The 13,780-nt window shown below is 41.2% G+C and overlaps 1 protein-coding gene across 13 annotated transcripts in view; it reads right to left on the bottom strand.

The window, feature by feature from the left end:
• Positions 1-13,780, bottom strand: part of FBXL13 (F-box and leucine rich repeat protein 13) — a 304,098-nt gene that overhangs the window by 76,237 nt on the left and 214,081 nt on the right. The window lies entirely within an intron of this gene.

Here is a 13,780-nt window from a genome sequence, read left to right on the forward strand (position 1 = left end):
TAATTTTTAAGAGACAGTGTCTCGCTATATCACCCAAGCTGATCTCAAACTGCTGGGATCAAGGGATCCTCCAGCATCAGCTTCCTCAGTAGTTGCAACTGCTAGTCTTCTCAATTATTTTTGTTTAGTTCTACTTAATCAATTGTTAGTATGAATTTTGTAATCATATTTCTTTTTAAAATGTATCAACCTCTCTGACCTAATTTATTGACCTACAAGTCTAAAGGAAAGCAAGCTTTGATCACCACACAGACATAGATTCTGTATTGTGAATCTATAGAAGGAAGAAAATTGGCATCTCTGTTACCTGGAAGTAGATCAACTTGCCTTGAGACTGCTTGCCTCCTACCTGATGGAGGTAGAGAGGAGAGTCATGCTGCCAAAGATCCATCTTGAGGGAAGTGACAGGCTCAAGTTGGTCACTTCTGTTTGCAGTGTTTTTAGTAGGCCCTTTGCTAGAAACAGGAGACAACGGACCATAACCTCTGTGAGAAGGAACCACTATCACTAGCTTGATGGGACCAGCGGAGTCATATAAAGCCACTGGCTGGAGAGAAGGGCCTGAGGAGGACTAGGAGAGGTCCAGCTCCACATGAAAAAAAAACAAAAGCCCATAACCAGACAGACTTCTTTTTATGTGCTTTTTGAAAATCCATGGCAAATCCATTTGTCTCTGAACTACCGTGCTTCCTTTCAACTCTCATTCTTCCTATTTCTTGAATCCCAAGTGATTTCATTTGTTTCCTGCTTTAGAGGTTTTGCTTCACTGGATTCAGGCTTTATTTGTGTGTGTGTTCCATGCAGATGGGTGGTCTCTTGCAAGTGTATCATCGGATAAAGACACGCAGCTGTAAGTGCTTCCACTCCAGCCCAGAGCATAGCTGAGACAATGTGGAATTTAAAGAAGCCTTAAGTGTTTGGTGAAGAGGAAGGAAATGGTGCCAGATTCATTCATTCACTCATTGATCAAACATTCTGTGTGCCTCTTATGAACTAGGCATCTTGCTAGGCATCCCAAAGATGGGATGGTCCAGTCTCTGCTCTTGGGAAGCTTACAGTGCCATAGGGAGACAGGCATGGAACAGATACTGGAATATAACGAGCTGATTGCTTCAGTAGAGACATATACAAAGTGCAGTGGAAATACAAAGAAGGAGATCCTAAGCCTGCCCAGAAATTCTAGGAAAGCTTCCCCACAGCTGAAACTTAAGAGATAAGCAAGGCCAGGCATGACAGCTGACGCCTATCATCTCAACACTTTGGAAGGCCAAGGCAAGAGGATCACTTGAGCCCAGGAGTTTCAGCCCAGCCCGGGGAACATAGCAAGACCCCATCTCTACAAAAGAAAAATTGAAAAATCAGCCAGTCGTTGGTTCAACATATGCAAATCAATAAATGTAATCCAGCATATAAACAGAACCAAAGACAAAAACCACATGATTATCTCAATAGATGCAGAAAAGGCCTTTGACAAAATTCAACAACTCTTCATGCTAAAAACTCTCAATAAATTAGGTATTGATGGGACGTATCTCAAAATAATAAGAGCTATCTATGACAAACCCACAGCCAATATCATACTGAATGGGCAAAAACTGGAAGCATTCCCTTTGAAAACTGGCACAAGACAGGGATGCCCTCTCTCACCACTCCTATTCAACATAGTGCTGGAAGTTCTGGCCAGAGCAATCAGGCCAGAGAAGCAAATAAAGGGTATTCAATTAGGAAAAGAGGAAGTCAAATTGTCCCTGTTTGCAGATGACATGATTGTATATCTAGAAAACCCCATCGTCTCAGCCCAAAATCTCTTAAGCTGATTAGCAACTTCAGCAAAGTCTCAGGATACAAAATCAATGTACAAAAATCACAAGCATTCTTGTACACCAATCACAGACAAACAGAGAGCCAAATCATGAGTGAACTCCCATTCACAATTGCTTCAAAGAGAATAAAATACCTAGGAATCCAACTTACAAGGGATGTGAAGGACCTCTTCAAGGAGAACTACAAACCACTGCTCAATGAAATAAAAGAGGATACAAACAAATGGAAGAACATTCCATGCTCATGGGTTGAAGAATCAATATCGTGAAAATGGCCATACTGCCCAAGGTAATTTATAGATTCAATGCCATCTCCATCAAGCTACCAATGACTTTCTTCACAGAATTGGAAAAAACTACTTTAAAGTTCATATGGAACCAAAAAAGAGCCCGCATCGCCAAGTCAATCCTAAGCCAAAAGAAGAAAGCTGGAGGCATCACACTACCCGACTTCAAACTATACTACAAGGCTACAGTAACCAAAACAGCATGGTACTGGTACCACAACAGAGACATAGATCAATGCAACAGAACAGAGCTCTCAGAAATAATGCCACATATCTACAACTATCTGATCTTTGACAAACCTGACAAAAACAAGAAATGGGGAAAGGATTCCCTATTTAATAAATGGTGCTAGGAAAACTAGCTAGCCATATGTAGAAAGCTGCAACTGGATCCCTTCCTTACACCTTATACAAAAATTAATTCAAGATGGATTAAAGACGTACATGTTAGACCTGAAACCATAAAAACCCTAGAAGAAAACCTAGGCAATACCATTCAGGACATAGGCATGGGCAAGGACTTCATGTCTAAAACACCAAAAGCGATGGCAACAAAAGCCATAATTGACAAATGGGATCTAATTAACCTAAAGAGCTTCTGCACAGCAAAAGAAACTACCATCAGAGTGAACAGGCAACCTACAAAATGGGAGAAAATTTTCACAACCTACTCATCTGACAAAGGGCTAATATCCAGAATCTACAATGAACTCAAACAAATTTACAAGAAAAAAACAAACAACCCCATCAAAAAGTGGGCAAAGGACATGAACAGACACTTCTCAAAAGAAGACATTTATGCAGCCAAAAAACACATGAAAAAATGCTCATCATCACTGGCCATCAAAGAAATGCAAATCAAAACCACAATGAGATACCATCTCACACCAGTTAGAATGGCCATCATTAAAAAGTCAGGAAACAACAGGTGCTGGAGAGGATGTGGAGAAATAGGAACACTTTTACACTGTTGGTGGGACTGTAAACTAGTTCAACCATTGTGGAAGTCAGTGCGGTGATTCCTCAGGGATCTAGAACTAGAAATACCATTTGACCCAGCCATCCCATTACTGGGTATATACCCAAAGGACTATAAATTATGCTGCTATAAAGACACATGCACACATATGTTTACTGTGGCACTATTCACAATAGCAAAGACTTGGAACCAACCCAAATGTCCAACAATGCTAGACTGGATTAAGAAAATGTGGCACATATACACCATGGAATACTATGCAGCCATAAAAAATGATGAGTTCATGTCCTTTGTAGGGACATGGATGAAACTGGAAATCATCATTCTCAGTAAACTATCGCAAGGACAAAAAACCAAACACTGCATGTTCTCACTCATAGGTGGGAATTGAACAGCGAGAACTCATGGACACAGGAAGGGGAACATCACACTCCAGGGACTGTTGTGGGGTGGGGGGAGGGGGGAGGGACAGCATTAGGAGATATACCTAATGCTAAATGACGAGTTAATGGGTGCAGCAAACCAACATGGCACATGGATACATATGTAACAAGCCTGCACATTGTGCACATGTACCCTAAAACCTAAAGTATAATAATAAAAAAAAAAAAAGAAAAATCAGCCAGTTGTGATGCTATGTGCCTATAGTCCCAGCTACTTGGGAGGCTGAGGCAGGAGGATCGCTTGAGCCCAGAAGGTTGAGGCTGCAGTGAGCTATGATGATGCCACTGCACACTGGACTAAGTGACACAAAAGACTGTATCCAAAAAAACCTAAACAAACAAAAAAAAAAGAAGAATTTACTAGGTGGACAAGTAGGGCAGAAGGTGTTTCAGACAGAGGGAATAACTTGTACAGATGGGGAAACAAGAACACGGCATGTTTGAGGAGCTGTAGGAGAGTCAGTTCTGTGTCTCTGGAGCTGAGGATGAGAGGCAGGAGTCAGCTGGAAATAGGGCTGTAGGGGTGGCGAAGGGCCGCCTCAGGAAGAGCTTGGTCCACCAGCCCATTGGTACTGGAAGCAGTGTGGAGTCCCCAAGGAACTCTGAGCCAGGGAGTGACAGGTTCAGACATACATATATATATATATACACGTGTGTATATATATATACGTGTATATATATATATATATACACGTGTGTATATATATATATATATATTTTTTTTTTTTTTTTTTGAGACAGAGTCTTGCTGTGTCGCCCAGGCTGGAGTGCAGTGGCGCAATCTCGGCTCACTGCAAGCTCCACCTCCCGGGTTCACACCATTCTCCTGCCTCAGCCTCCTGTAGCTGGGACTACAGGCGCCCGCCACCATGCCTGGCTAAATTTTTTTGTATTTTTAGTAGAGATGGGGTTTCACCGTGTTAGCCAGGATGGTCTCGATCTCCTGATCTTGTGATCCACCCGCCTCAGCCTCCCAAAGTGCTGGGATTACAGGCGTGAGCCACCGTGCCCGGCCAGGTATTTTTTAAGTTTTGTTTTTTACTGACACAAAATAATTGTGCCCATTTATGGGATACAGTGTGATGTTTCAACACATGTAGACATTCATTGTGTAATGATCAAATCAGAGTAATTAGTGTATCTATCACCTCATTGATCATTTCTTTGTGGTGAGCACATTTAGAATCCTTTCTTCTAGCTACTTTGAAATATATAATAATACATTATTGTTAACTATAGTCACCCCACTGTGCAACAGAACACCAGAACTTATTCCTCCTATCTCATTGTAACTTTGTACCTATTGACCAACCTCTCCTCATCTCCCCTCACCACTCCCTCCCCAGCCTCTGGTAACCATTATTCTCCTCTCTACTTCTATGAGATCCCTTTTTTAGATTCCGCATATGAGTGAGATCATGAGATATTTGTCTTTCTGTGCTTGGATTATTTCACTTAACACAATGTCCTTTAGGTTCATCCACGTTGTCACAAATGAAAAGATTTCACTCTTTTTTGGGCTGAATAGTATTCTATTGTGCATATATATATATCACATTTTTTAATCCATTCATCCATTGATGGACACTTAGGTTGATTGTATATATTGGCTGCAGTGCACTTGGGAGTGCAGATATCTCTTTGACATACTGATTTCATTTCCTTTGTGGTTTTTTTTTTGTTTTGTTTTGTTTTTGAGATAGTCTCACTCAGGATGGAGTGCAGTGGCACTATCTGGACTCATTGCAACCTCTGCCTCCTGGGTTCAGGCAGTGCTCATGCTTCAGCCTCCCAAGTAGCTGGGATCACAGGTGTGCACCACCATGTCCAGCTAATTTTTGTATTTTTAGTAGAGACGAGGTCTCGCCATGTTGGCCAGGCTGGTCTTGAACTCCTGATCCGCCTGCCTTGGCCTCCCAAAGTGCTGGGATTGCAGGCATGAGCCTCTGTGTCTGGCTTGATTTCGTTTCCTTTGTATATATACCAAGTAGTGGGATTGCCAGAACATATGATAGTTCTATTATTAATTTTTTGAGGAACCTCGATAATGTTTTCCATAATGGCTGTACTAATTGTAATTTCCATCAAGAGTCTATAAGAGCTCCCCTTTCTGCACATCCTCGCCTGCATTTGTTACTTTTTGCTTTTTGATAATAGCCATTCTAACTGGTGTGAGGCAATAATAGCTCATTGCAGTTTTGATTTGTATTTCCCTGGTGTTAATGATGTTGAGTATTTCTTCATGTACTTGTTGGCCGTATACATGTGTGTCTTCTTTTGAGAAATATCTATTCAAGTCTTTTGCCCATTGGATTATTTGTTTTTCTGCTATTGAGTTGTTTGAGTTCCTTGTATACTCTGGATATGGAACCCTTGGTCAGGTAAGCATAGTTTGTAAATATTTTCTCCCATTCCATAGGTGGTCTCTTCACTCTGCTGTTTCCTTTGCTGTACAGAAGCTTTTTAGGTTGATGTAATACCATTTGTCTAATTTTTTTCTTTTGTTGCCTGTGTTTTCGATGTACCATCCAAAAAAGTCTTTGCCCAAACCAATGTCCTAAAGTGTTTCGTCTATTCTTTATTCAAATAGTTTCATATTTCTGGCTCTTACATTTAAGTCCTTAACCCATTTTGAGTTGATTTTTGTATATGGTGAGAGATAGGAATCTAGTTCCATTCTTCTGCATGTAGCTATCCAGGTTTCCAAGCACCATTTATTAAAGAGAATGTTCTTTCCCCAATGTGTGTTCTTGGTGCCTTTTTCAAAAATCAGCTCGCTGTGAATGTGTGGGCTTATTTCTGGTTTCTCTATTCTGTTCCACTGGTCTGTGTGTCTGTTTTTATAGACAGACTCAGATTTGCATGCTGGAAGCTAACACTGCAGCAAAGGTGAGTACGAGAAATAGTGCTTGAACTAAGTCAGGGGCAGTGGGGATGGAGAGGAGGCAGATGCGCAGTTACAAGAGATGATTAGACTCTACCAATGACTATTAAAGTTCTCACATTGGCTTCTTTCTACTCTAGTATAGTATTTAGTAATAGATTTTTTGGCTAGAAATAGCTGAAACTAGATAGCCTTGTAACATACAATAAAAACTAACATGGAAATGGCATGCCAATATTCAATTAGAGTTCTTCTTTTTGCAATTCAATTTGAAAATAATCTGTATGCTATCAGTAATTTAAGACCCATTATTACTGTGATAATAGTAATAGGTAACACTTCTCTAGGGAACTATGCTGTAATGTGGCAGAGATAATATACAGCACATTAGGAACTAAACAACACTTATTTTTTAAAAATCTAGAGACATTAACATCACCATATGATTTATGTTTTCTTAAAGAATGAATCCATAATACAAACCCATTGATATTGCCTTGAAATGATCTAGATTGAGAAGTGTGATTTTCTGATAATTATGGACAGCATGACCAATATTTATAAAAGAAAAAATAATGTGATAAATATAAAAATTGGCACTATTAACTTATGTCAAGAGTCAAGATGCTTTTTTGTCATTATCATCAGTGATTACTTGCTCAGCATCTGCCCCTACCCAGGCACATGAAGAATGGAAGGAGTCGCAGACCCAGGCAGGAGGTGTAACATACAGAAAGGTCCTGAGGTAGGAAGGGATTTGGCTTGTTTGGAGAGCTAAATGAAAGCAGTGTGGCTGAGGGAAAGGAAATGAGCAGAGCAGGGGCATGAGGTGGTCCTGGAGTGGTAGACAAGGGTTTCTTTAACTAACAGTAACTGTTCTTTCAAATTTTGGTCATAGCTGGGTGTAGTGGCACTTGCCTATAGTCCCAGCTACTCAGGAGGCTGAAGCAGTAGTATTGCTTCAGCCCAGGAGGTCGAGGCTGCAGTAAGTTTTGATGGTGCCACTGCATTCTAGCCTGGGGGACAGAGTGAGACCCTGTCTCTAAAAAAAATTTTCTTTCTTTAATTTTCATCTTTCTGTGATTTAATTTCTCGGTTTTATTAGACACTGTTGTTATTCCCATTACACTCCACACTTGACTATATCACCTGGTTCTCTTACAATCTTTTTGACCTTCTTTCTTTAGTCTCCTTCATGGATTCATCTTCTTCTTTCCACTCCTTAAACACTGATGTTCTGCTATGTTCTTCCTGGGAGTACATTTCTCCTCATGCCCCTACGCTCTCCTTGAGGATCTTGGCCACATTCACACCTCCATGAGAATGACTCCCCCATCTGCAGGTCTGGTAATCATTTCTCTCCCAATCCTTTGGCCTGAATATCCCACAGATTCTAACTCAATCTGATAAAACTAAAATCATTTTTCTCTCAAAATCTGTTATTTCTCCTATATTACCTATCTTTTCAGAGGTGGGACCTCCATCCACCCAAAGCCAGATTTAAAAAAATTTTTTTTAATTTTTTTTTTTTTAAGACAGGGTCTCACTTTGTCACCCAGGCTGGAGTGCAGTGGTACAATCTCGGCTCACGGCAGCCTTGACCTTCTGGGCTCAAGTGATCTTCCCACCTCAGCCCCCCAGGTAGCTGGGACTACAGGCGCATGCCACCATGCCTGGCTAATTTTTTTTTTTTTTCTGTGTTTTTGTAGAGATGGGGTTGTGTCACGTTGGCCAAGCTGGTCTTGAACTCCTGAGCTCAAGTGATCTGCCCTCCTCAGCCTCCCAAAATGCTGGGATTACAGGCGTGAGCCACCACACCTGGCCAATTTTTAATTTTTTTATTCCAAAGCCAGAACTTTTAAGTCAATTCTTATCCTCCCATCCCTCCACCGAAGTCCTTATTTTCCACAATAATCAATCACCAAGTTCTTTCGGTTTTAGCTACTAAACATTCTTTAATATGTCCTTTCCATGCTTGTTCTATCCTCTGACCTAGTTCAAGAACTCCTCATCTCTTCCTTTAACTACTAAAATACCTATTTGCCTCCCTGCCCCCAGTCCTTCTCCTCTTCAGTCTGTCCCCCAGAGAACAACCCAAATAATCTACCTAAAATGGAAGGCTGACTATGACTATGACTCCCCTACACATCACCCATTGGTTCAAGTCCAATCTCCTTGACACAGCATGACATTCCCTCCATGATATTTCTTTTTTATGTAGTGTATTCTAGCAGGACTAAGCTACATCAAGTTCCTTGAACAAGGATACATTCACATGCTTCTGTGTTGGGCAGGCTGAATTAAGAGATCCTTTCCTCTCCTCACCTCTATCACTATGCCTGCCCCATCACATCTAAATTCCCCACACCCACCCTTCCAAATTGGGCTGCAGAAAATAGGTCTTACTCACATTTGTTAATCCTAGAGCCTAGCATTTTTTTCCTTCATTCAATGAGCAATTAATCTAGTGCCTACTACTTCCCAGGGTTCTGGGAAAACAAAGTTTCAGTCTTTGTGGATCTGATATTTCAGTGAGGGGACTCCAGGAGATTACTTCCATAACAGGCGCTCGAGATCTTGTACTCATAATAAAAAATTCTGAAAATCAAGCAAATGAAAGAGTCTTCTTAAACCACTGTCTAAGCACACTGTCTGGGACACTGCTGTGACTCACTTTTCCTTTAAACAACAAATATGGCGGTGACTAAGGCAACTTAAGTAACAGACTGAACTACCCTCACCATGGATCCTGTGGTCTTTAGTAAATGATAATCCAATTAACTAGCAGGAAATATTTTCCCACATACATGGAGATATAACCTCATATTCAAATAATCCTCTGGAGCAGGAAGGGAATGAATAATAGCCCATTTAAGTGAACATTTTGAAAAGCTACAGGAGATTAAAGATTTCTAAAGATACCTTAAGATATTATCACATTAGTAAGCTATTTCTCCCACTTAGAAACCCTATCCTGTTTATATTAGAAGAGGAAAATTGACATATTTCCTCTTTCCCTAATATGTGCTTGGTAGGTAACTTCCTAAACAACTTTTATTCATGGATGATACAATAAATGATTCACTATTTTCCACAAAAGGAATAACTGAGGAGAATAAGATTATTATAAGAAACATATAAATCTTGAAATAACTGTGTCCTCCTCTTCGCTTCCCCCATTTAAGTTAGCTCTCTCCAATAAACATCTTTCTGGATTTCTAAATATCTGGATTTTTGCCTTTGCTGATCAGAACACAATGTCCCTTTAGCCTCTCCAACCCCAAAGAGCTCTTCTACTTTTGAGGTGTGAATTTCAATTAGTTTCCTGAGCAACATCTCTATAAAGCTGTCTTGCAAGTGAATCAAACTAAACATGTTCGTTTTCCCAACCTGCAGCAAACCTGCTCCCTGACTGTGTAAGGGACACAGCTCAAGAAGACACACCATCCTTTATGCAGATGCTCAAGCCAAAAATCTGGTGCCATCCTTGATTCGCTTCCTCTCTTCCTTATCCTCACATTCAGTTGAGCTCTATCTCGTTGTTTCTTCTTCCTCAGTGTCTCCCAACTGTGCTGACTTTGCTACATGCTTACTGCCCTCTCCCTAACACAGGCGTTCATAACTTTTCACCTGGATGACTACTTGATAATTGGTCACTATGCATCTATGATTCCCATATCTGTCTAGCAGATAGAAGTGACCTTTTCAGAATATAAATCTGACCATGTTACTGTTCTAACTGACAATACTGAATGTCCTTCCACGGCCCAAAGAGCAGGATCAAATTCCTTAATGTGGCCTCTGGGCCTCAATGACCTGACCCCTGTCTACCTCTCAAACATCATCTTTCACCAGACTTCTCGCCAACAGGCCATATCCAAATGGGTGGGTTTCTTGATATCTCACACTTTTAAACCTCTATGCCTTTGTGCAGGCTGCTTCTTTGGCTCACAGAACACCCCTTCTTCTCTGGGGAGAAGAATCTCTGAGCCAGGTTAGCTTTCCCCTCTGTTTTTCACACTCATCATACTTTGTAACCACTCGCCCTACTCCTGTCTTCCCACTAGAAGGTAAGTACTAGGAAGAGGAATCATGTCTGTTTTGTTCATTCCAGTATTCTCAGCACTGACCACAATGTAGTCGGAGTAAATACTTGTTAACTAAATGAGTAGTGTGATTCTAACTGAAAATTCACCATTAAGAATTGAGAATGAACATAATTATTAGAAAACACGGGAAATTTTCTCCCAAATGGCACAACTGGTCACATTTGATCTTTGGTGGGTATCTGTAACATTCCAGAGTTTAAATCCTGAATGTTACATCTGTAGTCAAATTTGCACTTACTCAGACCTATAATCAATCAGGCTGGTGTTTAGCTGCCCAAGTTGACATCCGGGCTGACTCATTTTAACTTGACTGTTTGAGGTTAGCTTCATCAGCTGTTGTAGCACTGTAATTGTCAATCATTTGCCTTTTAGATCAGAGTTTAACTGACTTGGAGGAAGAAAACAACAGAAGACTTTTTTTTTCAATCTTTTAGCAGAAAACAATTAGTATACTTCCCCATAGATATCCATTTACAGTTCTCTTAAATTACATATATGCTTCAGAAGAAAATAAAAACAGAGACTAGAACTCGAGGCTACACTCCTAAATTTTTTGTTTTTTTGTTTTCTTGAGACAGAATCTTACTCTGTTGCCCAGGTTTCCTAGGCTGGAATGCAGTGGTACAATCACAGCTCACTGCAGCCTCAACTTTCTGGGCTCAAGCCATACTCCCACCTCTCAGCCTCCTGAGTAGCTGGGTCTATAGGTGCACATCACCGCACCTGGCTAATTTTTATATGTTTTGTAGAGATGGGGTTTCATCATGTTACCCAGGCTGGTCTCAAACTCTTGGGCTCAAGTGACCCGTCTGCCTCAGTCTCCCAAAGTGCCGGGATTACAGGCATGAGCCATCGTGCCTGGCCTATATTCCTAAGTTTTTAACTTGTCCTCTGTAGATAAAATTTTAATATACAGTCTTTAAAAATAAAACCTGAGCTTTCCTCAAATGCTAAAAACTAAATAAAGCATTTTAACCTTTACTCCATTCAGTCAACAAATACTCCCCCAGGCACTTCAGCCTTGTGGTAAGTGCTGTAGGGGAATTATATTCTGATGTGTTTTATAATGTGCTTTGATTCTCTACTTCTTGTCACTCTGTGACCCTTCAGACAACAGCTGGCGATTCTGCTCCTATGTGTCACGAAAAGGTTCTCACAAAAGAACACAGGATAAAAATCCTGGGCCTTTAAGCTTCAAAAGCCCAAGCCCTGAAAGACTTGGGGCATAACATTTTTCAAAACCATGTAATCGGTTGGAACATTTTTTCCACCCCCAGATTAGGAAAAGAATCTATGTCAAAAGGAAAGGAGCAAATATGAGAAGAGGGGAGAGAGGAGGTGGAGGGGAAGAAGATGAGAAGGGAGAGGAGGAAAGGAGAGGACAGGGGAAAAGAGGAGGGGGAGAGGAGAGCCAGAGGGAAGCAAATGTTGAGAAATTCATCATATGGGGGACTGTCGTAGACCTTCTCACTCTCTATCCAGCTAGAGAGAAAGTTGGAACCCCCAGGTAGGCTTGGGGGCCTAAGTAGATGGGAACCCATTCCACCTTTCCCAGTAGGGTTGATAAAAGCAATAAGACAGAGTGTTCTTGTGCTCGTCATTGTATCAGTTAAGAGTCAATGGGAAAAGCAGAAACAACCCTGAGCATGCAAAACTGAGGAGATTTAATTTTAATGGGGGAGTGGCTATATAGGTGGTAGAGAAACTGAGAAGCCAAATGGGACAGTGACAAAATCTAGAACTTAGCAGCAGTAGGAAGCCACTACTGTCCCTATGCTGGAAGGACAATGGGAAGATATGATGTTATTGATGCCCAGAGGCCGAGGTCATTCAGGGAAGCTGGAACCACAGCAGGCCTGTGGTTCAGAGGGGAGTAGAACACTAAGGAAATGCAGCTGATGATGATGATGCAAAGAAAGGTAGAGGAAAACCCTGGAATGTCCCTTCTACTGGCCCTTTAATAACTCATAAATGTCTCACAAGCACCAACCCTAACAATGGAATCTAGTTGACTTGTGTGAGTCACCCTGTAGCAGAGCAAGGGGAGGGTGACTCATGAGTTTGAGGGCAAACACATTCATGATGTGGGAGCAAGAAAATGTCTCCAGCAGGTGTCTAGGACTGTGGACCTAAGACAGCCTCACAGGATCTCCATGATCCAGAAAGACCCAGAGGAGCCCAGAGCAAGGCAGACATGACAGGGAAGCCTGAAGACTTGAAGGGGCCTTGGAGTTGGAAAAAGGAAGAGACATCAGGGATCCACCTGGACGGGAAACTAAACACCAAACGTGCCCTCGTACATCTCAGTGAATTCCAGCTTGGACAGAAGACAACATTGAGAAGACCAGACACTGACCCTGCCATAATGAGTTGACTCCATGGTACTGCTCCCTACCCACAATCTCATATCACTTGTGGATGATATGGAAGGGAAGAGGAGGTCATCTAGCAGAAAGGAAGCTGAATCCGAGTTCATTCATAGATAAAGAAAGGAAAGAACCTAGGCCAATGAACAGATCTAGTCCTTCATTTAAAAGACCCCACCGAATGTTGACAAAGGATAAACACATAACAGATGTCTGCAATGCAGTGAGAACTAGAGAGAAACAGTTCATGTTAAAGGATGCACTGGGGCTGGAGATGCAAACAGAGAAATTCCATTGCTTGCCTGCAAGGTAGGGCTTCTCAGAGAAGGCCCTCATAGACAGTTGATATTTCAGGGATGATAGGGATTTAGCAAGCAGTTGGAGGAGGGATCCTTACCTCCCTATATCTTCCTATATCCCTCCTATATAGGAAGGATATAGCATATAAGATATTATCTTCCTATATCCCTCCAAATGCAGGATTTTCAAGAGAAGTCCATATATTCCTTATATAACTATAGCCCATTTACTTCTTTCAGAAACATGGCAAATCTCTCAGGGTTATCCTCCTTTTGATTAGTAAATGGGGCAGTCCCAGAGGGATAAGATGGATGTGGCCTGAGTCTCAACCCTAATGAATACAATCAGCGGCTTGCAGGAAATGAATTCCATATCCTTTTGTAGATTTGTTGAGGCCATTTCTAGAGTTTAGTCTTGAACTAAAGACTTAGATCTCAAGGCATTCAGGTAGTCTCATTAAATGTGCAATCCGTAAGAAAAATATAGTTAAGCCATCTAACATATATTATCTCCACAGTGGCCAAACTTCTATAATGAAACAAATCTCAAATTATCATGACATACTCTTATCTGTCATGACTTTCTTCAA

This window comes from Symphalangus syndactylus, chromosome 6 (assembly GCF_028878055.3).
Source record: "Symphalangus syndactylus isolate Jambi chromosome 6, NHGRI_mSymSyn1-v2.1_pri, whole genome shotgun sequence".
NCBI classification, from domain to species: Eukaryota; Metazoa; Chordata; class Mammalia; order Primates; family Hylobatidae; genus Symphalangus; species Symphalangus syndactylus.